General features: G+C 43.7%; 2 non-coding genes and 76 pseudogenes across 2 annotated transcripts; all 78 read left to right on the top strand.

Annotated features, from left to right (window-relative positions):
• The first annotated feature begins 72 nt into the window (after window positions 1-72).
• LOC146749054 (5S ribosomal RNA) lies at window positions 73-192 on the top strand (annotated as a pseudogene).
• Window positions 193-288: 96 nt separating this feature from the next.
• LOC146749055 (5S ribosomal RNA) lies at window positions 289-408 on the top strand (annotated as a pseudogene).
• Window positions 409-504: 96 nt separating this feature from the next.
• Window positions 505-624, top strand: LOC146749056 (5S ribosomal RNA; annotated as a pseudogene).
• A 96-nt stretch (window positions 625-720) lies between these two features.
• On the top strand, window positions 721-840 carry LOC146749057 (5S ribosomal RNA; annotated as a pseudogene).
• Window positions 841-1,054: 214 nt separating this feature from the next.
• LOC146749058 (5S ribosomal RNA) lies at window positions 1,055-1,174 on the top strand (annotated as a pseudogene).
• Window positions 1,175-1,270: 96 nt separating this feature from the next.
• On the top strand, window positions 1,271-1,390 carry LOC146749059 (5S ribosomal RNA; annotated as a pseudogene).
• A 96-nt stretch (window positions 1,391-1,486) lies between these two features.
• Window positions 1,487-1,606, top strand: LOC146749060 (5S ribosomal RNA; annotated as a pseudogene).
• A 95-nt stretch (window positions 1,607-1,701) lies between these two features.
• On the top strand, window positions 1,702-1,821 carry LOC146749061 (5S ribosomal RNA; annotated as a pseudogene).
• A 214-nt stretch (window positions 1,822-2,035) lies between these two features.
• On the top strand, window positions 2,036-2,155 carry LOC146749062 (5S ribosomal RNA; annotated as a pseudogene).
• A 96-nt stretch (window positions 2,156-2,251) lies between these two features.
• On the top strand, window positions 2,252-2,371 carry LOC146749063 (5S ribosomal RNA; annotated as a pseudogene).
• Window positions 2,372-2,467: 96 nt separating this feature from the next.
• On the top strand, window positions 2,468-2,587 carry LOC146749064 (5S ribosomal RNA; annotated as a pseudogene).
• Window positions 2,588-2,898: 311 nt separating this feature from the next.
• On the top strand, window positions 2,899-3,018 carry LOC146749065 (5S ribosomal RNA; annotated as a pseudogene).
• Window positions 3,019-3,114: 96 nt separating this feature from the next.
• On the top strand, window positions 3,115-3,234 carry LOC146749066 (5S ribosomal RNA; annotated as a pseudogene).
• A 95-nt stretch (window positions 3,235-3,329) lies between these two features.
• On the top strand, window positions 3,330-3,449 carry LOC146749067 (5S ribosomal RNA; annotated as a pseudogene).
• A 214-nt stretch (window positions 3,450-3,663) lies between these two features.
• LOC146749068 (5S ribosomal RNA) lies at window positions 3,664-3,783 on the top strand (annotated as a pseudogene).
• A 96-nt stretch (window positions 3,784-3,879) lies between these two features.
• LOC146749069 (5S ribosomal RNA) lies at window positions 3,880-3,999 on the top strand (annotated as a pseudogene).
• Window positions 4,000-4,095: 96 nt separating this feature from the next.
• On the top strand, window positions 4,096-4,215 carry LOC146749070 (5S ribosomal RNA; annotated as a pseudogene).
• A 311-nt stretch (window positions 4,216-4,526) lies between these two features.
• On the top strand, window positions 4,527-4,646 carry LOC146749071 (5S ribosomal RNA; annotated as a pseudogene).
• Window positions 4,647-5,172: 526 nt separating this feature from the next.
• Window positions 5,173-5,292, top strand: LOC146749072 (5S ribosomal RNA; annotated as a pseudogene).
• A 96-nt stretch (window positions 5,293-5,388) lies between these two features.
• LOC146749073 (5S ribosomal RNA) lies at window positions 5,389-5,508 on the top strand (annotated as a pseudogene).
• A 430-nt stretch (window positions 5,509-5,938) lies between these two features.
• On the top strand, window positions 5,939-6,059 carry LOC146749074 (5S ribosomal RNA; annotated as a pseudogene).
• Window positions 6,060-6,155: 96 nt separating this feature from the next.
• On the top strand, window positions 6,156-6,275 carry LOC146749075 (5S ribosomal RNA; annotated as a pseudogene).
• Window positions 6,276-6,371: 96 nt separating this feature from the next.
• LOC146749076 (5S ribosomal RNA) lies at window positions 6,372-6,491 on the top strand (annotated as a pseudogene).
• A 214-nt stretch (window positions 6,492-6,705) lies between these two features.
• LOC146749077 (5S ribosomal RNA) lies at window positions 6,706-6,825 on the top strand (annotated as a pseudogene).
• A 96-nt stretch (window positions 6,826-6,921) lies between these two features.
• Window positions 6,922-7,041, top strand: LOC146749078 (5S ribosomal RNA; annotated as a pseudogene).
• A 97-nt stretch (window positions 7,042-7,138) lies between these two features.
• Window positions 7,139-7,258, top strand: LOC146749079 (5S ribosomal RNA; annotated as a pseudogene).
• A 310-nt stretch (window positions 7,259-7,568) lies between these two features.
• Window positions 7,569-7,688, top strand: LOC146749080 (5S ribosomal RNA; annotated as a pseudogene).
• Window positions 7,689-7,784: 96 nt separating this feature from the next.
• LOC146749081 (5S ribosomal RNA) lies at window positions 7,785-7,904 on the top strand (annotated as a pseudogene).
• Window positions 7,905-8,000: 96 nt separating this feature from the next.
• Window positions 8,001-8,120, top strand: LOC146749082 (5S ribosomal RNA; annotated as a pseudogene).
• Window positions 8,121-8,334: 214 nt separating this feature from the next.
• On the top strand, window positions 8,335-8,454 carry LOC146749083 (5S ribosomal RNA; annotated as a pseudogene).
• Window positions 8,455-8,550: 96 nt separating this feature from the next.
• On the top strand, window positions 8,551-8,670 carry LOC146749084 (5S ribosomal RNA; annotated as a pseudogene).
• Window positions 8,671-8,766: 96 nt separating this feature from the next.
• LOC146749085 (5S ribosomal RNA) lies at window positions 8,767-8,886 on the top strand (annotated as a pseudogene).
• Window positions 8,887-9,316: 430 nt separating this feature from the next.
• On the top strand, window positions 9,317-9,436 carry LOC146749086 (5S ribosomal RNA; annotated as a pseudogene).
• Window positions 9,437-9,532: 96 nt separating this feature from the next.
• On the top strand, window positions 9,533-9,652 carry LOC146749087 (5S ribosomal RNA; annotated as a pseudogene).
• A 96-nt stretch (window positions 9,653-9,748) lies between these two features.
• Window positions 9,749-9,868, top strand: LOC146749088 (5S ribosomal RNA; annotated as a pseudogene).
• Window positions 9,869-9,964: 96 nt separating this feature from the next.
• LOC146749089 (5S ribosomal RNA) lies at window positions 9,965-10,084 on the top strand (annotated as a pseudogene).
• A 96-nt stretch (window positions 10,085-10,180) lies between these two features.
• On the top strand, window positions 10,181-10,299 carry LOC146749090 (5S ribosomal RNA; annotated as a pseudogene).
• A 96-nt stretch (window positions 10,300-10,395) lies between these two features.
• On the top strand, window positions 10,396-10,515 carry LOC146749091 (5S ribosomal RNA; annotated as a pseudogene).
• Window positions 10,516-10,598: 83 nt separating this feature from the next.
• LOC146749092 (5S ribosomal RNA) lies at window positions 10,599-10,716 on the top strand (annotated as a pseudogene).
• Window positions 10,717-10,930: 214 nt separating this feature from the next.
• Window positions 10,931-11,050, top strand: LOC146749093 (5S ribosomal RNA). Its single transcript, XR_014928640.1, has one exon. It is a non-coding gene; the product is annotated as a 5S ribosomal RNA (ribosomal RNA).
• A 96-nt stretch (window positions 11,051-11,146) lies between these two features.
• LOC146749094 (5S ribosomal RNA) lies at window positions 11,147-11,266 on the top strand (annotated as a pseudogene).
• Window positions 11,267-11,362: 96 nt separating this feature from the next.
• Window positions 11,363-11,482, top strand: LOC146749095 (5S ribosomal RNA; annotated as a pseudogene).
• Window positions 11,483-11,578: 96 nt separating this feature from the next.
• On the top strand, window positions 11,579-11,698 carry LOC146749096 (5S ribosomal RNA; annotated as a pseudogene).
• Window positions 11,699-11,794: 96 nt separating this feature from the next.
• Window positions 11,795-11,914, top strand: LOC146749097 (5S ribosomal RNA; annotated as a pseudogene).
• Window positions 11,915-12,227: 313 nt separating this feature from the next.
• Window positions 12,228-12,347, top strand: LOC146749098 (5S ribosomal RNA; annotated as a pseudogene).
• A 96-nt stretch (window positions 12,348-12,443) lies between these two features.
• LOC146749099 (5S ribosomal RNA) lies at window positions 12,444-12,563 on the top strand (annotated as a pseudogene).
• A 96-nt stretch (window positions 12,564-12,659) lies between these two features.
• Window positions 12,660-12,779, top strand: LOC146749100 (5S ribosomal RNA; annotated as a pseudogene).
• A 430-nt stretch (window positions 12,780-13,209) lies between these two features.
• LOC146749101 (5S ribosomal RNA) lies at window positions 13,210-13,329 on the top strand (annotated as a pseudogene).
• Window positions 13,330-13,425: 96 nt separating this feature from the next.
• Window positions 13,426-13,545, top strand: LOC146749102 (5S ribosomal RNA; annotated as a pseudogene).
• Window positions 13,546-13,641: 96 nt separating this feature from the next.
• On the top strand, window positions 13,642-13,761 carry LOC146749103 (5S ribosomal RNA; annotated as a pseudogene).
• Window positions 13,762-14,072: 311 nt separating this feature from the next.
• On the top strand, window positions 14,073-14,192 carry LOC146749104 (5S ribosomal RNA; annotated as a pseudogene).
• Window positions 14,193-14,313: 121 nt separating this feature from the next.
• On the top strand, window positions 14,314-14,433 carry LOC146749105 (5S ribosomal RNA; annotated as a pseudogene).
• Window positions 14,434-14,744: 311 nt separating this feature from the next.
• Window positions 14,745-14,864, top strand: LOC146749106 (5S ribosomal RNA; annotated as a pseudogene).
• An 83-nt stretch (window positions 14,865-14,947) lies between these two features.
• On the top strand, window positions 14,948-15,067 carry LOC146749107 (5S ribosomal RNA; annotated as a pseudogene).
• Window positions 15,068-15,281: 214 nt separating this feature from the next.
• Window positions 15,282-15,401, top strand: LOC146749108 (5S ribosomal RNA). Its single transcript, XR_014928848.1, has one exon. It is a non-coding gene; the product is annotated as a 5S ribosomal RNA (ribosomal RNA).
• A 96-nt stretch (window positions 15,402-15,497) lies between these two features.
• Window positions 15,498-15,617, top strand: LOC146749109 (5S ribosomal RNA; annotated as a pseudogene).
• A 96-nt stretch (window positions 15,618-15,713) lies between these two features.
• Window positions 15,714-15,833, top strand: LOC146749110 (5S ribosomal RNA; annotated as a pseudogene).
• Window positions 15,834-15,929: 96 nt separating this feature from the next.
• On the top strand, window positions 15,930-16,049 carry LOC146749111 (5S ribosomal RNA; annotated as a pseudogene).
• A 96-nt stretch (window positions 16,050-16,145) lies between these two features.
• On the top strand, window positions 16,146-16,265 carry LOC146749112 (5S ribosomal RNA; annotated as a pseudogene).
• A 313-nt stretch (window positions 16,266-16,578) lies between these two features.
• Window positions 16,579-16,698, top strand: LOC146749113 (5S ribosomal RNA; annotated as a pseudogene).
• Window positions 16,699-16,794: 96 nt separating this feature from the next.
• On the top strand, window positions 16,795-16,914 carry LOC146749114 (5S ribosomal RNA; annotated as a pseudogene).
• A 96-nt stretch (window positions 16,915-17,010) lies between these two features.
• LOC146749115 (5S ribosomal RNA) lies at window positions 17,011-17,130 on the top strand (annotated as a pseudogene).
• A 214-nt stretch (window positions 17,131-17,344) lies between these two features.
• LOC146749116 (5S ribosomal RNA) lies at window positions 17,345-17,464 on the top strand (annotated as a pseudogene).
• Window positions 17,465-17,560: 96 nt separating this feature from the next.
• Window positions 17,561-17,680, top strand: LOC146749117 (5S ribosomal RNA; annotated as a pseudogene).
• Window positions 17,681-17,776: 96 nt separating this feature from the next.
• LOC146749118 (5S ribosomal RNA) lies at window positions 17,777-17,896 on the top strand (annotated as a pseudogene).
• Window positions 17,897-17,992: 96 nt separating this feature from the next.
• LOC146749119 (5S ribosomal RNA) lies at window positions 17,993-18,112 on the top strand (annotated as a pseudogene).
• Window positions 18,113-18,210: 98 nt separating this feature from the next.
• Window positions 18,211-18,330, top strand: LOC146749120 (5S ribosomal RNA; annotated as a pseudogene).
• Window positions 18,331-18,426: 96 nt separating this feature from the next.
• On the top strand, window positions 18,427-18,546 carry LOC146749121 (5S ribosomal RNA; annotated as a pseudogene).
• A 312-nt stretch (window positions 18,547-18,858) lies between these two features.
• On the top strand, window positions 18,859-18,978 carry LOC146749122 (5S ribosomal RNA; annotated as a pseudogene).
• A 96-nt stretch (window positions 18,979-19,074) lies between these two features.
• LOC146749123 (5S ribosomal RNA) lies at window positions 19,075-19,194 on the top strand (annotated as a pseudogene).
• A 96-nt stretch (window positions 19,195-19,290) lies between these two features.
• LOC146749124 (5S ribosomal RNA) lies at window positions 19,291-19,410 on the top strand (annotated as a pseudogene).
• Window positions 19,411-19,506: 96 nt separating this feature from the next.
• On the top strand, window positions 19,507-19,626 carry LOC146749125 (5S ribosomal RNA; annotated as a pseudogene).
• Window positions 19,627-19,722: 96 nt separating this feature from the next.
• LOC146749126 (5S ribosomal RNA) lies at window positions 19,723-19,842 on the top strand (annotated as a pseudogene).
• A 97-nt stretch (window positions 19,843-19,939) lies between these two features.
• Window positions 19,940-20,059, top strand: LOC146749127 (5S ribosomal RNA; annotated as a pseudogene).
• A 96-nt stretch (window positions 20,060-20,155) lies between these two features.
• LOC146749128 (5S ribosomal RNA) lies at window positions 20,156-20,276 on the top strand (annotated as a pseudogene).
• Window positions 20,277-20,372: 96 nt separating this feature from the next.
• Window positions 20,373-20,492, top strand: LOC146749129 (5S ribosomal RNA; annotated as a pseudogene).
• A 312-nt stretch (window positions 20,493-20,804) lies between these two features.
• LOC146749130 (5S ribosomal RNA) lies at window positions 20,805-20,924 on the top strand (annotated as a pseudogene).
• A 96-nt stretch (window positions 20,925-21,020) lies between these two features.
• On the top strand, window positions 21,021-21,140 carry LOC146749131 (5S ribosomal RNA; annotated as a pseudogene).
• The last annotated feature ends 11 nt before the right edge of the window (window positions 21,141-21,151 follow it).

A 21,151-nucleotide genomic window follows, 5' to 3' on the forward strand; every position in this document is an offset into this window, starting at 1 on the left:
CATACTAACTTTTTCCCGGGATTTTTTGCCTAGCCGAAGTATTAAATTACATCCCATTCCGACGAATATCCAACCTACTGCCAAACCATTGCAGACTACACCAGTTCTCGTCCGATCACTGAAGTTAAGCTGCGTCGGGCGTGGTTAGTACTTGCATAGGAGACCGGCTGGGAATACCATGTGCAGTAGGCTTATCAACATTTTTATTCCAACGTACATACCAACATTTTCTCGCGATTGTTTGCCTTGCCGAAGCGTTAAACGACATGCAATTCTGACGAATATTCAGCCTACTGTCAAACCATTGCAGAACACACCAGTTCTTGTCCGATCACTGAAGTTAAGATGTATCGGGCGTGGTTAGTACTTGCATGGGAGACCGCCTGGGAATACCACGTGCAGTAGGCTCGTCAACATTTTTATTCCACATTAGATACTAACTTTTACCCATGATTGTTTGCCTAGCCGTAGCATTAAATGACATCCAATTCCGACGAATATTCAGCCTACTGCAAAACCATTGCAGAATACACCAGTTCTCGTTGGATCACTGAAGTTAAGCTGCATCGGGCGTGGTTAGTACTAGCATGGGAGACCGGCTGGGAATACCACGTGCAGTAGGCTCAACAACATTTTTATTCCACATTACATACTAACTTTTTCCTATGATTTTTTGCCTAGCCGTAGCATTAAATGACATCCAATTCCGACGAATATTCAGCCTACTGCCAAACCAATGCTGAGTACAACAGTTCTCGTCCGATCAATGAAGTTAAGCTGCATCAGGCGTGGTTAGTACTTGCATGGGAGACCGGCTGGGAATACTACGTGCAGTAGGCTGATGAACATTTTTATTGCAGAATACACCAGTTATCGTCCGATCACTGAAGTTAAGCTGCATCGGGCGTGGTTAGTACTTGCATGGGAGTCTGGCTGGGAATACCACGTGCATTATGCTCATCAACATTTTTATTCCACCGTACATACTAACTTTTTCCCGGGATTTTTTGCCTAGCCGAAGTATTAAATTACATCCCATTCCGACGAATATCCAACCTACTGCCAAACCATTGCAGACTACACCAGTTCTCGTCCGATCACTGAAGTTAAGCTGCGTCGGGCGTGGTTAGTACTTGCATAGGAGACCGGCTGGGAATACCATGTGCAGTAGGCTTATCAACATTTTTATTCCAACGTACATACCAACATTTTCTCGCGATTGTTTGCCTTGCCGAAGCGTTAAACGACATGCAATTCTGACGAATATTCAGCCTACTGTCAAACCATTGCAGAACACACCAGTTCTTGTCCGATCACTGAAGTTAAGATGTATCGGGCGTGGTTAGTACTTGCATGGGAGACCGCCTGGGAATACCACGTGCAGTAGGCTCGTCAACATTTTTATTCCACATTACATACTAAATTTTACCTATGATTTTTTGCCTTGCCGTAGTATTAAATGACATCCAATTCCGACGAATATTCAGCCTACTGCAAAACCATTGCAGAATATACCAGTTCTCGTCCGATCACTGAAGTTAATCTGCATCTGGCATGCTTAGTACTTGTATGGGAGACCGGCTGGGAATACCATCTGCAGTAGGCTTATCAATATTTTATTCCACCGTACAAACTAACTTTTTCCCGGGATTTGTTGCCTAGCCGAAGTATTAAATTACATCAAATTCCGACGAATATTCAGCCTACTGCCAAACCAATGCTGAGTACAACAGTTCTCGTCCGATCAATGAAGTTAAGCTGCATCAGGCGTGGTTAGTACTTGCATGGGAGACCGGCTGGGAATACTACGTGCAGTAGGCTGATGAACATTTTTATTGCAGAATACACCAGTTATCATCCGATCATTGAAGTTAAGTTACATCGGGCGTGGTTAGTACTTGCATGGGAGTCTGGCTGGGAATACCACGTGCATTATGCTCATCAACATTTTTATTCCACCGTACATACTAACTTTTTCCCGGGATTTTTTGCCTAGCCGAAGTATTAAATTACATCCCATTCCGACGAATATCCAACCTACTGCCAAACCATTGCAGAATACACCAGTTCTCGTCCGATCACTGAAGTTAAGCTGCGTCGGGCGTGGTTAGTACTTGCATAGGAGACCGGCTGGGAATACCACTTGCAGTAGGCTTATCAACATTTTTATTCCACCGTACATACCAACATTTTCTCGCGATTGTTTGCCTTGCCGAAGCGTTAAACGACATGCAATTCTGACGAATATTCAGCCTACTGTCAAACCATTGCAGAACACACCAGTTCTTGTCTGATCACTGAAGTTAAGATGTATCGGGCGTGGTTAGTGCTTGCATGGGAGACCGGCTGGGAATACCACGTGCAGTAGGCTCATCAACATTTTTATTCCACATTACATACTAAATTTTACCTATGATTTTTTGCCTAGCCGTAGTATTAAATGACATCCAATTCCGACGAATATTCAGCCTACTGCAAAACCATTGCAGAATACACCATTTCTCGTCCGATCACTGAAGTTAATCTGCATCGGGCATGGTTAGTACTTGCATGGGAGACCGGCTGGGAATACCATCTGCAGTAGGCTTATCAATATTTTTATTCCACCATACAAACTAACTTTTTCCCGGAATTTGTTGCCTAGCCGAAGTATTAAATTACATCAAATTCCGACGAATATTCAGCCTACTGACAAACCGTTGCAGAATACACCATTTCTCCTCCGATCACTGAAGTTAAGCCCACTGGACGTGGTTAGTACTTGCATGGGAGACCGGCTGGGAATACCACGTGCAGTAGGCTTCTCAACATTTTTATTCCACCGTACATACCAACTTTTTCCCGGGATTGTTTGCCTTGCCGAAGCGTTAAACGACATGCAATTCTGACGAATATTCAGCCTACTGTCAAACCATTGCAGAACACACCAGTTCTTGTCCGATCACTGAAGTTAAGATGTATCGGGCGTGGTTAGTACTTGCATGGGAGACCGGCTGGGAATACCACGTGCAGTAGGCTCGTCAACATTTTTATTCCACATTACATACTAAATTTTACCTATGATTTTTTGCCTAGCCGTAGTATTAAATGACATCCAATTCCGACGAATATTCAGCCTACTGCAAAACCATTGCAGAATATACCAGTTCTCGTCCGATCACTGAAGTTAATCTGCATCTGGCATGGTTAGTACTTGTATGGGAGACCGGCTGGGAATACCATCTGCAGTAGGCTTATCAATATTTTATTCCACCGTACAAACTAACTTTTTCCCGGGATTTGTTGCCTAGCCGAAGTATTAAATTACATCAAATTCCGACGAATATTCAGCCTACTGCCAAACCAATGCTGAGTACAACAGTTCTCGTCCGATCAATGAAGTTAAGCTGCATCAGGCGTGGTTAGTACTTGCATGGGAGACCGGCTGGGAATACTACGTGCAGTAGGCTGATGAACATTTTTATTGCAGAATACACCAGTTATCATCCGATCACTGAAGTTAAGCTACATCGGGCGTGGTTAGTACTTGCATGGGAGTCTGGCTGGGAATACCACGTGCATTATGCTCATCAACATTTTTATTCCACCGTACATACTAACTTTTTCCCGGGATTTTTTGCCTAGCCGAAGTATTAAATTACATCCCATTCCGACGAATATCCAACCTACTGCCAAACCATTGCAGAATACACCAGTTCTCGTCCGATCACTGAAGTTAAGCTGCGTCGGGCGTGGTTAGTACTTGCATAGGAGACCGGCTGGGAATACCACTTGCAGTAGGCTTATCAACATTTTTATTCCACCGTACATACCAACATTTTCTCGCGATTGTTTGCCTTGCCGAAGCGTTAAACGACATGCAATTCTGACGAATATTCAGCCTACTGTCAAACCATTGCAGAACACACCAGTTCTTGTCCGATCACTGAAGTTAAGATGTATCGGGCGTGGTTAGTGCTTGCATGGGAGACCGGCTGGGAATACCACGTGCAGTAGGCTCATCAACATTTTTATTCCACATTACATACTAAATTTTACCTATGATTTTTTGCCTAGCCGTAGTATTAAATGACATCCAATTCCGACGAATATTCAGCCTACTGCAAAACCATTGCAGAATACACCATTTCTCGTCTGATCACTGAAGTTAATCTGCATCGGGCATGGTTAGTACTTGCATGGGAGACCGGCTGGGAATACCATCTGCAGTAGGCTTATCAATATTTTTATTCCACCATACAAACTAACTTTTTCCCGGAATTTGTTGCCTAGCCGAAGTATTAAATTACATCAAATTCCGACGAATATTCAGCCTACTGACAAACCGTTGCAGAATACACCATTTCTCCTCCGATCACTGAAGTTAAGCCCACTGGACGTGGTTAGTACTTGCATGGGAGACCGGCTGGGAATACCACGTGCAGTAGGCTTCTCAACATTTTTATTCCACCGTACATACCAACTTTTTCCCGGGATTTTTTGCCTTACCGAAGCGTTAAACGACATGCAATTCTGACGAATATTCAGCCTACTGTCAAACCATTGCAGAACACACCAGTTCTTGTCCGATCACTGAAGTTAAGCTGTATCGGGCCTGGTTAGTACTTGCATGGGAGACTGGCTGGGAATACCATCTGCAGTAGGCTTATCAATATTTTTATTCCACCATACAAACTAACTTTTTCCCGGAATTTGTTGCCTAGCCGAAGTATTAAATTACATCAAATTCCGACGAATATACAGCCTACAGCCAAACCAATGCAGAATACATAAGTTCTCGTCCGATCACTGAAGTTAAGCTAACCGGACGTGGTTGGTACTTGCTTGGGAGACCGGCTGAGAATATCACGTGCAGCAGGCTCATCAACATTTTTATTCTACCGTATATACCAACTTTTTCCCGGGATTTTTTGCCTAGCCAAAGCGTTAAACGACATCCAATTCTGACGAATATTCAGCCTACTGCCAAACCAATGCAGAATACACCAGTTCTCGTCTAATCACTAAAGTTAAGCTAACCGGACGTGGTTGGTACTTGCTTGGGAGACCGGCTGAGAATATCACGTGCAGTAGGCTCATCAACATTTTTATTCCACATTACATACCAAATTTTTCCCGGGATTTTTTGCCTTACCGAAGCGTTAAACGACATGCAATTCTGACGAATATTCAGCCTACTGTCAAACCATTGCAGAACACACCAGTTCTTGTCCGATCACTGAAGTTAAGCTGTATCGGGCGTGGTTAGTACTTGCATGGGAGACCGGCTGGGAATACCACGTGCAGTAGGCTCATCAACATTTTTATTCCACATTACATACTAACTTTTACCCATGATTGTTTGCCTAGCCGTAGCATTAAATGACATCCAATTCCGACGAATATTCAGCCTACTGCAAAACCATTGCAGAATACACCAGTTCTCGTTGGATCACTGAAGTTAAGCTGCATCGGGCGTGGTTAGTACTAGCATGGGAGACCGGCTGGGAATACCACGTGCAGTAGGCTCAACAACATTTTTATTCCACACTACATACTAACTTTTTCCTATGATTTTTTGCCTAGCCGTAGCATTAAATGACATCCAATTCCGACGAATATTCAGCCTACTGCCAAACCAATGCTGAGTACAACAGCTCTCGTCCGATCAATGAAGTTAAGCTGCATCAGGCGTGGTTAGTACTTGCATGGGAGACCGGCTGGGAATACTACGTGCAGTAGGCTGATGAACATTTTTATTGCAGAATACACCAGTTATCGTCCGATCACTGAAGTTAAGCTGCATCGGGCGTGGTTAGTACTTGCATGGGAGTCTGGCTGGGAATACCACGTGCATTATGCTCATCAACATTTTTATTCCACCGTGCATACTAACTTTTTCCCGGGATTTTTTGCCTAGCCGAAGTATTAAATTACATCCCATTCCGACGAATATCCAACCTACTGCCAAACCATTGCAGAATACACCAGTTCTCGTCCGATCACTGAAGTTAAGCTGCGTCGGGCGTGGTTAGTACTTGCATAGGAGACCGGCTGGGAAATACCATGTGCAGTAGGCTTATCAACATTTTTATTCCACCGTACATACCAACATTTTCTCGCGATTGTTTGCCTTGCCGAAGCGTTAAACGACATGCAATTCTGACGAATATTCAGCCTACTGTCAAACCATTGCAGAATACACCAGTTCTCGTCCGATCACTGAAGTTAATCTGCATTGGGCATGGTTAGTACTTGTATGGGAGACCGGCTGGGAATACCATCTGCAGTAGGCTTATCAATATTTTTATTCCACCGTACAAACTAACTTTTTCCCGGGATTTGTTGCCTAGCCGAAGTATTAAATTACATCAAATTCCGACGAATATTCAGCCTACTGCCAAACCAATGCTGAGTACAACAGTTCTCGTCCGATCAATGACGTTAAGCTGCATCAGGCGTGGTTAGTACTTGCATGGGAGACCGGCTGGGAATACTACGTGCAGTAGGCTGATGAACATTTTTATTGCAGAATACACCAGTTATCGTCCGATCACTGAAGTTAAGCTGCATCGGGCGTGGTTAGTACTTGCATGGGAGTCTGGCTGGAAATACCACGTGCATTATGCTCATCAACATTTTTATTCCACCGTACATACTAACTTTTTCCCGGGATTTTTTGCCTAGCCGAAGTATTAAATTACATCCCATTCCGACGAATATCCAACCTACTGCCAAACCATTGCAGAATACACCAGTTCTCGTCCGATCACTGAAGTTAAGCTGCGTCGGGCGTGGTTAGTACTTGCATAGGAGACCGGCTGGGAATACCATGTGCAGTAGGCTTATCAACATTTTTATTCCACCGTACATACCAACATTTTCTCGCGATTGTTTGCCTTGCCGAAGCGTTAAACGACATGCAATTCTGACGAATATTCAGCCTACTGCCAAACCATTGCAGAACACACCAGTTCTTGTCCGATCACTGAAGTTAAGATGTATCGGGCGTGGTTAGTACTTGCATGGGAGACCGGCTGGGAATACCACGTGCAGTAGGCTCATCAACATTTTTATTCCACATTACATACTAAATTTTACCTATGATTTTTTTGCCTAGCCGTAGTATTAAATGACATCCAATTCCGACGAATATTCAGCCTACTGCAAAACCATTGCAGAATACACCATTTCTCGTCCGATCACTGAAGTTAATCTGCATCGGGCATGGTTAGTACTTGCATGGGAGACCGGCTGGGAATACCATCTGCAGTAGGCTTATCAATATTTTTATTCCACCATACAAACTAACTATTTCCCGGAATTTGTTGCCTAGCCGAAGTATTAAATTACATCAAATTCCGACGAATATTCAGCCTACTGACAAACCGTTGCTGAATACACCATTCTCCTCCGATCACTGAAGTTAAGCCCACTGGACGTGGTTAGTACTTGCATGGGAGACCGGCTGGGAATACCACGTGCAGTAGGCTTCTCAACATTTTTATTCCACCGTACATACCAACTTTTTCCCTGGATTTTTTGCCTTACCGAAGCGTTAAACGACATGCAATTCTGACGAATATTCAGCCTACTGTCAAACCATTGCAGAACACACCAGTTCTTGTCCGATCACTGAAGTTAAGCTGTATCGGGCGTGGTTAGTACTTGCATGGGAGACCGGCTGGGAATACCACGTGCAGTAGGCTCATCAACATTTTTATTCCACATTACATACTAACTTTTACCCATGATTGTTTGCCTAGCCGTAGCATTAAATGACATCCAATTCCGACGAATATTCAGCCTACTGCAAAACCATTGCAGAATACACCAGTTCTCGTTGGATCACTGAAGTTAAGCTGCATCGGGCGTGGTTAGTACTAGCATGGGAGACCGGCTGGGAATACCACGTGCAGTAGGCTCAACAACATTTTTATTCCACATTACATACTAACTTTTTCCTATGATTTTTTGCCTAGCCGTAGCATTAAATGACATCCAATTCCGACGAATATTCAGCCTACTGCCAAACCAATGCTGAGTACAACAGTTCTCGTCTGATCAATGAAGTTAAGCTGCATCAGGCGTGGTTAGTACTTGCATGGGAGACCGGCTGGGAATACTACGTGCAGTAGGCTGATGAACATTTTTATTGCAGAATACACCAGTTATCGTCCGATCACTGAAGTTAAGCTGCATCGGGCGTGGTTAGTACTTGCATGGGAGTCTGGCTGGGAATACCACGTGCATTATGCTCATCAACATTTTTATTCCACCGTACATACTAACTTTTTCCCGGGATTTTTTGCCTAGCCGAAGTATTAAATTACATCCCATTCCGACGAATATCCAACCTACTGCCAAACCATTGCAGAATACACCAGTTCTCGTCCGATCACTGAAGTTAAGCTGCGTCGGGCGTGGTTAGTACTTGCATAGGAGACCGGCTGGGAATACCATGTGCAGTAGGCTTATCAACATTTTTATTCCACCGTACATACCAACATTTTCTCGCGATTGTTTGCCTTGCCGAAGCGTTAAACGACATGCAATTCTGACGAATATTCAGCCTACTGTCAAACCATTGCAGAACACACCAGTTCTTGTCCGATCACTGAAGTTAAGATGTATCGGGCGTGGTTAGTACTTGCATGGGAGACCGGCTGGGAATACCACGTGCAGTAGGCTCATCAACATTTTTATTCCACATTACATACTAAATTTTACCTATGATTTTTTGCCTAGCCGTAGTATTAAATGACATCCAATTCCGACGAATATTCAGCCTACTGCAAAACCATTGCAGAATACACCAGTTCTCGTCCGATCACTGAAGTTAATCTGCATCGGGCATGGTTAGTACTTGTATGGGAGACCGGCTGGGAATACCATCTGCAGTAGACTTATAAATATTTTTATTCCACCGTACAAACTAACTTTTTCCCGGGATTTGTTGCCTAGCCGAAGTATTAAATTACATCAAATTCCGACGAATATTCAGCCTACTGCCAAACCAATGCTGAGTACAACAGTTCTCGTCCGCTCAATGAAGTTAAGCTGCATCAGGCGTGGTTAGTACTTGCATGGGAGACCGGCTGGGAATACTACGTGCAGTAGGCTGATGAACATTTTTATTGCAGAATACACCAGTTATCGTCCGATCACTGAAGTTAAGCTGCATCGGGCGTGGTTAGTACTTGCATGGGAGTCTGGCTGGGAATACCACGTGCATTATGCTCATCAACATTTTTATTCCACCGTACATACTAACTTTTTCCCGGGATTTTTTGCCTAGCCGAAGTATTAAATTACATCCCATTCCGACGAATATCCAACCTACTGCCAAACCATTGCAGAATACACCAGTTCTCGTCCGATCACTGAAGTTAAGCTGCGTCGGGCGTGGTTAGTACTTGCATAGGAGACCGGCTGGGAATACCATGTGCAGTAGGCTTATCAACTTTTTTATTCCACCGTACATACCAACATTTTCTCGCGATTGTTTGCCTTGCCGAAGCGTTAAACGACATGCAATTCTGACGAATATTCAGCCTACTGTCAAACCATTGCAGAACACACCAGTTCTTGTCCGATCACTGAAGTTAAGATGTATCGGGCGTGGTTAGTACTTGCATGGGAGACCGGCTGGGAATACCACGTGCAGTAGGCTCATCAACATTTTTATTCCACATTACATACTAAATTTTACCTATGTTTTTTTGCCTAGCCGTAGTATTAAATGACATCCAATTCCGACGAATATTCAGCCTACTGCAAAACCATTGCAGAATACACCAGTTCTCGTCCGATCACTGAAGTTAATCTGCATCGGGCATGGTTAGTACTTGCATGGGAGACCGGCTGGGAATACCATCTGCAGTAGGCTTATCAATATTTTTATTCCACCATAAAAACTAACTTTTTCCCGGGATTTGTTGCCTAGCCGAAGTATTAAATTACAGCCAATTCCGACGAATATCCAGCCTACTGCCAAACCATTGCAGAATACACCAGTTCTCGTCCGATCACTGAAGTTAAGCTGCATCGGGCGTGGTTAGTACTTGCATGGGAGACCGGCTGGGAATTCCACGTGCAGTAGGCTTTTCAACATTTTTATTCCACCATACATACTATCTTTTTCCCGTGATTTTTTGCCTAGCCGAAGCATTAATTGAAATCCAATTTCGACAAATATTCAGCCTACTGCCAAACCATTGCAGAATACACCAGTTCTCGTCCGATCACTGAAGTTAAGCTCATCGGACATGGTTAGTACATGCATGGGATACCGGCTGGGAATACCACGTGCAGTAGGCTTATCAACATTTTGATTCCACATTGCATACTAAGATTTTCCCATGATTATTTGTCTAGCCGTAGCATTAAATGTCATCCAATTCCGACGATAATTCAGCCTACAGCAAAACCATTGCAGAATACACCAGTTCTTGTTGGATCACTGAAGTTAAGCTGCATCGGGCGTGGTTAGTACTAGCATGGGAGACCGGCTGGGAATACCACGTTCAGTAGGCTCATCAACATTACATACTAACTTTTTCCTATGATTTTTTGCCTAGCCGTAGCAATAAATGACATCCAATTCCGACGAATATTCAGCCTACTGCCAAACCAAGGCTGAATACAACATCTCGTCCGATCACTGAAGTTAAGCTGCATTGGGCGTGGTTAGTACTTGCATGGGAGACCGGCTGGGAATACCACGTGCAGTAGGCTGATGAACATTTTTATTGCAGAATACACCAGTTCTCGTCCGATCACTGAAGTTAAGCTGCATCGAGCGTGGATAGCACTTGCATGGGAGACTGGCTGGGAATACCACGTGCATTATGCTCATCAACATTTTTATTCCACCATACATACTAACTTTTTCCCGGGATTTTTTGCCTAGCCGAAGTATTAAATTACATCCAATTCCGACGAATATCCAGCCTACTGCCAAACCATTGCAGAATACACCAGTTCTCATCCGATCACTGAAGTTAAGCTGCGTTGGGCGTGGTTAGTACTTGCATGGGAGACCGGCTGGGAATACCACGTGCAGTAGGCTCATCAATATTTTTATTCCACATTACATACTAACTTTTACCTATGATTTTTTGCCTAGCCGTAGCATTAAATGACATCCAATTCCGACGAATATTCAGCCTACTGCAAAACCATTGCAGAATACACCAGTTCTCGTCCGATCACTGAAGTTAATCTGCATCGGGCATGGCTAGTACTTGCATGGGAGACTGGCTGGGAATACCATCTGCAGTAGGCTTGTCAACATTTTTATTCCACCGTACATACTAACTTTTTCCCGGGATTTGTTGCCTAGACGAAGTATTAAATTACATCCAACTCCGACGAATATTCAGCCTACTGCCAAACCAATGCAGAATACACCAGTTCTCGTCTGATCACTGAAGTTTATCTGCATTGGGCATGGTTAGTACTTACATGGGAGACAGGCTGGGAATACCACGAGTAGTAGGCTTATCAACATTTTTATTTAACCGTACATACAATCTTTTTCCCGGGATTTGTTGCCTAGCCGAAGTATTAAATTACATCCAATTCTGACGAATATTCAGCCTACTGCCAAACCATTGTAGAATACGCCAGTTCTCGTCCGATCACAGAAGTTAAGCTGCATCGGGCGTGGTTAGTACTTGCACGGGAGACCGGCTGGGAAAACCACGTTCAGTCGGTTCATCAACATTTTTATTCCACATTACATACTAACTTTTTCCCAAGATTTTTTGCCTAGACGAAGCATTAAATGACATACAATCCGGACGGATATTCAGCCTACAGCCAAACCATTGCAGAATACACCAGTTCTTGTCCGATCACTGAAGTTAAGCTGCATCGGGAGTGGTTAGTACTTGCATGGGAGACTGGCTGGGAATACCACGTGCATTAGGCTCATCAACATTTTTATTCCACCGTACATACTATCTTTTTCCCCGTGATATTTTGCCTAGCCGAAGCATTAAATGAAATCCAATTCTGACAAATATTCAGCCTACTGCCAAAGCATTGCAGAATACACCAGTTCTCGTCCGATCAATGAAGTTAAGGCGCATCGGGCGTGGTTAGTTCTTGCACGGGAGACCGGCTGGGAAAACCACGTTCAGTCGGCTCATCAACATTTTTATTCCACATTACATACTAACTTTTTCCCATGATTTTTTGCCTAGACGAAGCATTAAATGACATACAATTCGGACGAGTATTCAGCCTACAGCCAAACCATTGCACAATACACCAGTTCTCGTCCGATCACTGAAGTTAAGCTGCATCGGGCGTGGTTAGTACTTGCATGGGAGACCGGCTGGGAATACCACTTGCAGTAGGCTTATCAACATTTTTATTCCACCGTACATACCAACATTTTCACGGGATTTTTTGCCTAGCCGAAGCGTTAAACGACATCCAATTCTGACGAATACTCAGCCTACTGTCAAACCATTGCAGAACACACCAGTTCTTGTCCGATCACTGAAGTTAAGATGTATCGGGCGTGGTTAGTACTTGCATGGGAGACCGGCTGGGAATACCACGTGCAGTAGGCTCATCAACATTTTTATTCCACATTACATACTAAATTTTACCTATGATTTTTTGCCTAGCCGTAGTATTAAATGACATCCAATTCCGACGAATATTCAGCCTACTGCAAAACCATTGCAGAATACACCAGTTCTCGTCCGATCACTGAAGTTAATCTGCATCGGGCATGGTTAGTACTTGTATGGGAGACCGGCTGGGAATACCATCTGCAGTAGACTTATAAATATTTTTATTCCACCGTACAAACTAACTTTTTCCCGGGATTTGTTGCCTAGCCGAAGTATTAAATTACATCAAATTCCAACGAATATTCAGCCTACTGCCAAACCAATGCTGAGTACAACAGTTCTCGTCCGCTCAATGAAGTTAAGCTGCATCAGGCGTGGTTAGTACTTGCATGGGAGACCGGCTGGGAATACTACGTGCAGTAGGCTGATGAACATTTTTATTGCAGAATACACCAGTTATCGTCCGATCACTGAAGTTAAGCTGCATCGGGCGTGGTTAGTACTTGCATGGGAGTCTGGCTGGGAATACCACGTGCATTATGCTCATCAACATTTTTATTCCACCGTACATACTAACTTTTTCCCGGGATTTTTTGCCTAGCCGAAGTATTAAATTACATCCCATTCCGACGAATATCCAACCTACTGCCAAACCATTGCAGAATACACCAGTTCTCGTCCGATCACTGAAGTTAAGCTGCGTCGGGCGTGGTTAGTACTTGCATAGGAGACCGGCTGGGAATACCATGTGCAGTAGGCTTATCAACTTTTTTATTCCACCGTACATACCAACATTTTCTCGCGATTGTTTGCCTTGCCGAAGCGTTAAACGACATGCAATTCTGACGAATATTCAGCCTACTGTCAAACCATTGCAGAACACACCAGTTCTTGTCCGATCACTGAAGTTAAGATGTATCGGGCGTGGTTAGTACTTGCATGGGAGACCGGCTGGGAATACCACGTGCAGTAGGCTCATCAACATTTTTATTCCACATTACATACTAAATTTTACCTATGTTTTTTTGCCTAGCCGTAGTATTAAATGACATCCAATTCCGACGAATATTCAGCCTACTGCAAAACCATTGCAGAATACACCAGTTCTCGTCCGATCACTGAAGTTAATCTGCATCAGGCATGGTTAGTACTTGCATGGGAGACCAGCTGGGAATACCATCTGCAGTAGGCTTATCAATATTTTTATTCCACCATAAAAACTAACTTTTTCCCGGGATTTGTTGCCTAGCCGAAGTATTAAATTACATCAAATTCCGATGAATATTCAGCCTACTGACAAACCGTTGCAGAATACACCATTTCTCCTCCGATCACTGAAGTTAAGCCCACTGGACGTGGTTAGTACTTGCATGGGAGACCGGCTGGGAATACCACGTGCAGTAGGCTTATCAACATGTTTATTCCACCGTACATACCAACATTTTCCCGGGATTTTTTGCCTAGCCGAAGCGTTAAACGACATCCAATTCTGACGAATACTCAGCCTACTGCCAAACCATTGCAGAACACACCAGTTCTCGTCCGATCACTGAAGTTAAGCTGCATCGGACGTGGTAAGTTCTTGAATGGGAGACCGGCTGGGAATGCCACGTGCAGTAGGCTCATCAACATTTTTATACCACATTACATACTAACTTTTTCCTACACCGTACATAGTAACATTTTCCCGGAATTTTTTGCCTAGCCGAAGTATTAAATTACAGCCAATTCCGACGAATATCCAGCCTACTGCCAAACCATTGCAGAATACACCAGTTCTCGTCCGATCACTGAAGTTAAGCTGCATCGGGTGTGGTTAGTACTTGCATGGGAGACCGGCTGGGAATTCCACGTGCAGTAGGCTTTTCAACATTTTTATTCCACCATACATACTATCTTTTTCCCGTGATTTTTTGCCTAGCCGAAGCATTAATTGAAATCCAATGTCGACAAATATTCAGCCTACTGCCAAACCATTGCAGAATACACCAGTTCTCGTCCGATCACTGAAGTTAAGCTCATCGGACATGGTTAGTACATGCATAGGATACCGGCTGGGAATACCACGTGCAGTAGGCTTATCAACATTTTGATTCCACATTGCATACTAAGATTTTCCCATGATTATTTGTCTAGCCGTAGCATTAAATGTCATCCAATTCCGACGATAATTCAGCCTACAGCAAAACCATTGCAGAATACACCAGTTCTTGTTGGATCACTGAAGTTAAGCTGCATCGGGCGTGGTTAGTACTAGCATGGGAGACCGGCTGGGAATACCACGTTCAGTAGGCTCATCAACATTACATACTAACTTTTTCCTATGATTTTTTGCCTAGCCGTAGCAATAAATGACATCCAATTCCGACGAATATTCAGCCTACTGCCAAACCATTGCTGCATACACCAGTTCTCGTCCGATCACTGAAGTTAAGCTGCATCGGGCGTGGTTAGTACTTGAATGGGAGACCGGCTGGGAATACCACGTGCAGTAGGCTGATGAACATTTTTATTGCAGAATACACCAGTTCTCGTCCGATCACTGAAGTTAAGCTGCATCGAGCGTGGATAGCACTTGCATGGGAGACTGGCTGGGAATACCACGTGCATTATGCTCATCAACATTTTTATTCCACCATACATACTAACTTTTTCCCGGGATTTTTTGCCTAGCCGAAGTATTAAATTACATCCAATTCCGACGAATATCCAGCCTACTGCCAAACCATTGCAGAATACACCAGTTCTCATCCGATCACTGAAGTTAAGCTGCGTCGGGCGTGGTTAGTACTTGCATGGGAGACCGGCTGGGAATACCACGTGCAGTAGGCTCATCAATATTTTTATTCCACATTACATACTAACTTTTACCTATGATTTTTTGCCTAGCCGTAGCATTAAATGACATCCAATTCCGACGAATATTCAGCCTACTGCAAAACCATTGCAGAATACACCAGTTCTCGTCCGATCACTGAAGTTAATCTGCATCGGGCATGGCTAGTACTTGCATGGGAGACTGGCTGGGAATACCATCTGCAGTAGGCTTGTCAACATTTTTATTCCACCGTACATACTAACTTTTTCCCGGGATTTGTTGCCTAGACGAAGTATTAAATTACATCCAACTCCGACGAATATTCAGCCTACTGCCAAACCAATGCAGAATACACCAGTTCTCGTCTGATCACTGAAGTTTATCTGCATTGGGCATGGTTAGTACTTACATGGGAGACAGGCTGGGAATACCACGAGTAGTAGGCTTATCAACATTTTTATTTAACCGTACATACAATCTTTTTCCCGGGATTTGTTGCCTAGCCGAAGTATTAAATTACATCCAATTCTGACGAATATTCAGCCTACTGCCAAACCATTGTAGAATACGCCAGTTCTCGTCCGATCACTGAAGTTAAGCTGCATCGGGCGTGGTTAGTACTTGCACGGGAGACCGGCTGGGAAAACCACGTTCAGTCGGCTCATCAACATTTTTATTCCACATTACATACTAACTTTTTCCCAAGATTTTTTGCCTAGACGAAGCATTAAATGACATACAATCCGGATGAATATTCAGCCTACAGCCAAACCATTGCAGAATACACCAGTTCTTGTCCGATCACTGAAGTTAAGCTGCATCGGGAGTGGTTAGTACTTGCATGGGAGACTGGCTGGGAATACCACGTGCATTAGGCTCATCAACATTTTTATTCCACCGTACATACTATCTTTTTCCCCGTGATATTTTGCCTAGCCGAAGCATTAAATGAAATCCAATTCTGACAAATATTCAGCCTACTGCCAAAGCATTGCAGAATACACCAGTTCTCGTCCGATCAATGAAGTTAAGGCGCATCGGGCGTGGTTAGTTCTTGCACGGGAGACCGGCTGGGAAAACCACGTTCAGTCGGCTCATCAACATTTTTATTCCACATTACATACTAACTTTTTCCCATGATTTTTTGCCTAGACGAAGCATTAAATGACATACAATTCGGACGAGTATTCAGCCTACAGCCAAACCATTGCACAATACACCAGTTCTCGTCCGATCACTGAAGTTAAGCTGCATCGGGCGTGGTTAGTACTTGCATGGGAGACCGGCTGGGAATACCACTTGCAGTAGGCTTATCAACATTTTTATTCCACCGTACATACCAACATTTTCACGGGATTTTTTGCCTAGCCGAAGCGTTAAACGACATCCAATTCTGACGAATACTCAGCCTACTACCAAACCATTGCAGAACACACCAGTTCTCGTCCGATCACTGAAGTTAAGCTGCATCGGACGTGGTAAGTACTTGAATGGGAGACCGGCTGGGAATGCCATGTCCAGTAGGCTCATCAACATTTTTATTCCACATTACATACTTACTTTTTCCTATGATTTTTTGCCTAGCCGTAGCATTAAATGACATCCAATTCCGACGAATATTCAGCCTACTGCCAAACCATTGCAGATTACACCAGTTCTCGTCCGATCACTGAAGTTAAGCTGCATTGGGCGTGGTTAGTACTTGCATGGGAGACCGGCTGGGAATACTACGTGCAGTAGGCTGATGAACATTTTTATTGCAGAATACACCAGTTCTCGTCCGATCACTGAAGTTAAGCTGCATCGGGCGTGGTTAGTACTTGCATGGGAGTCTGGCTGGGAATACCACGTGTATTATGCTCATCAACATTTTTATTCCACCGTACATACTAACTTTTACCTATGATTTTTTGCCTAGCCGTAGTATTAAATGACATCCAATTCCGACGAATATTCAGCCTACTGCAAAACCATTGCAGAATACACCAGTTCTCGTCCGATCACTGAAGTTAATCTGCATCGGGCATGGTTAGTACTTGCATGGGATACCGGCTGGGAATACCATCTGCAGTAGGCTTATCAATATTTTTATTCCAACGTACATACTAACTTTTTCCCGGGATTTGTTGCCTAGCCGAAGTATTAAATTACATTCAACTCGGACGAATATTCAGCCTACTGCTAAACCAATGCAGAATACACCAGTTCTCGTCCGATCACTGAAGTTAATCTGCTTTGGGCATGGTTAGTACTTACATGGGAGACCGGCTGGGAATACCACGAGTAGTAGGCTTATCAACATTTTTATTCCACCGTACATACAATCTTTTTCCCGGGATTTGTTGCCTAGACGAAGCATTAAATGACATACAATTCGGACGAATATTCAGTTTACTGCCAAACCATTGTAGAATACGCCAGTTCTCGTCCGATCACAGAAGTTAAGCTGCATCGGGCGTGGTTAGTACTTGCATGGGAGACCGGCTGGGAAAACCACGTTCAGTCGGCTCATCAACATTTTTATTCCACATTACATACTAACTTTTTCCCATGATTTTTTGCCTAGACGAAGCATTAAATGATATGCAATTCGGACGAATATTCAGCCTACAGCCAAACCATTGCAGAATACACCAGTTCTCGTCTGATCACTGAAGTTAAGCTGCATTGGGCGTGGTTAGTACTTGCATGGGAGACTGGCTGGTAATACCACGTGCATTAGGCTCATCAACATTTTTATTCCACCGTACATACTATCTTTTTTCCCCGTGATATTTTGCCTAGCCGAAGCATTAATTGAAATCCAATTCTGACAAATATGCAGCCTACTGCCAAACCATTGCAGAATACACCAGTTCTCGTCCGATCACTGAAGTTAAGGCGCATCGGGCGTGGTTAGTACTTGCATCGGAGACCGGCTGGGAATACCACGTGCATTAGGCTCATCAACATTTTTATTCCACCGTACATACTAACGTTTTCCCGGGATTTTTTGCCTAGCCGAAGTATTAAATTACATCCAATTCCGGCGAATATTCTGCCTACTGTCAAGCCATTGCAGAATACACCAGTTCTCGTCCGATCACTGAAGTTAAGCTGCATCGGGCGTTTTTAGTACTTGCCTGGGAGACCGGCTGGGAATACCACGTGCAGTAGGCTCATCAACATTTTTATTCCACATTACATACTAACTTTTTCCCATGATTTTTTGCCTAGACGAAGCATTAAATGACATACAATTCGGACGAATATTCAGCCTACTGCCAAACCATTGCAGAATACACCAGTTCTTGTCCGGTCACTGAAGTTAAGTTGCATTGGGCGTGGTTAGTACTTGCATGGGAGACAGGCTGGGAATAACACGTTCATTAGGCTCATCAACATTTTTATTCCACCGTACATACTAACGTTTTCCCGGGATTTTTTGCCTATCCGAAGTATTAAATTACATCCAATTCCGACGAATATTCAGCCTACTGTCAAACCATTGCAGAACACACCTGTTCTCGTCCGATCTCGGAAGTTAAGCTGCATCGGGCGTGGTTAGTACTTGCATGGGAGACCGGCTGAGAAGACCACGTGCAGTAGGCTCATCAACAATTTTATTCCACATTACATACTAACTTTTACCTATGATTTTTTGCCTAGCCGTAGTATTAAATGACATCCAATTCTGACGAATATTCAGCCTACTGCAAAACCATTGCAGAATACACCAGTTCTCGTCCGATCACTGAAGTTAATCTGCATCGGGCATGGTTAGTACTTGCATGGGAGACCGGCTGGGAATACCATCTGCAGTAGGCTTATCAATATTTTTATTCCACCGTACATACTAACTTTTTCCCGGGATTTGTTGCCTAGCCGAAGTATTAAATTACATCCAACTCCGACGAATATTCAGCCTACTGCCAAACCAATGCAGAATACACCAGTTCTCGTCCGATCACTGACGTTAATCTGCATTGGGCATTGTTAGTACTTACATGGGAGACCGGCTGGGAATACCACGAGTAGTAGGCTTATCAACATTTTTATTACACCGTACATACAATCTTTTTCGCGGGATTTGTTGCCTAGCCGAAGAATTAAATTACATCCAATTCCGACGAATATTCAGTCTACTGCCAAACCATTGTAGAATACGCCAGTTCTCGTCCGATCACAGAAGTTAAGCTGCATTGGGCTTGGTTAGTACTTGCACGGGAGACCAGTTGGGAAAACCACGTTCAGTCGGCTCATCAACATTTTTATTCCACATTACATACTAACTTTTTCCAATGATTTTTTGCCTAGACGAAGCATTAAATGACATCCAATTCCGACGAATATTCAGCCTACTGCCAAACCATTGCTGCATACACCAGTTCTCGTCCGATCACTGAAGTTAAGCTGCATCGGGCGTGGTTAGTACTTGAATGGGAGACCGGCTGGGAATACCACGTGCATTAGGCTCATCAACATTTTTATTCCACCGTACATGCAATCTTTTTCCCCGTGATATTTTGCCTAGCCGAAGCATTAATTGAAATCCAATTCTGACAAATATTCAGCCTACTGCCAAACCATTGCAGAATACACCAGTTCTCGTCCGATCACTGAAGTTAAGGCGCATCGGGCGTGGTTAGTTCTTGCACGGGAGACCGGCTGGGAAAACCACGTTCAGTCGGCTCATCAGCATTTTTATTCCACATTACATACTAACTTTTTCCCATCATTTTTTGCCTAGACGAAGCATTAAATGACATACAATTCGGACGAATTTTCAGCCTACAACCAAACCATTTGCAGAATACACCAGTTCTCGTCTGATCACTGAAGTTAATCTGCATCGGGCATGGTTAGTACTTGCATGGGAGACCGGCTGGGAATACCATCTGCAGTAGGCTTATCAATATTTTTATTCCACCGTACATACTAACTTTTTCCCGGGATTTGTTGCCTAGCCGAAGTATTAAATTACATCCAACTCCGACGAATATTCAGCCTACTGCCAAACCAATGCAGAATACACCAGTTCTCGTCCGATCACTGAAGTTAATCTGCATTGGGCATGGTTAGTACTTACATGGGAGACCGGCTGGGAATACCACGAGTAGTAGGCTTATCAACATTTTTATTCCACCGTACATACAATCTTTTTCCCGGGATTTGTTGCCTAGCCGAAGAATTAAATTACATCCAATTCCAACGAATATTCAGTCTACTGCCAAATCATTGTAGAATATGCCAGTTCTCGTCCGATCACAAAAGTTAAGCTGCATCGGGCGTGGTTAGTAATTGCACGGGAGACCGGCTGGGAAAACCACGTTCAGTCGGCTCATCAACATTTTTATTCCACATTACATACTAACTTTTTCCCATGATTTTTTGCCTAGACGAAGCATTAAATGACATACAATTCGGACGAATATTCAGTCTACTGCCAAACCATTGTAGAAGACGCCAGTTCTCGTCCGATCACAGAAGTTAAGCTGCATCGGGCGTGGTTAGTACTTGCACGGGAGACCGGCTGGGAAAACCACGTTCAGTCGGCTCATCAACATTTTTATTCCACATTACATACTAACTTTTTCCCATGATTTTTTGCCTAGACGAAGCATTAAATGACATACTATTCGGACGAATATTCAGCCTACAGCCAAACCATTGCAGAATACACCAGTTCTCGTCCGATTTCTGAAGTTAAGCTGCATCGGGCGTGGTTAGTACTTGCATGGGAGACCAGCTGAGAAGACCACGTGCAGTAGGCTCATCAACATTT

The sequence above is a fragment of the Saccoglossus kowalevskii genome, chromosome 2, assembly GCF_978046115.1.
Source record: "Saccoglossus kowalevskii chromosome 2, keSacKowa6.1, whole genome shotgun sequence".
Taxonomy (NCBI): Eukaryota; Metazoa; Hemichordata; class Enteropneusta; family Harrimaniidae; genus Saccoglossus; species Saccoglossus kowalevskii.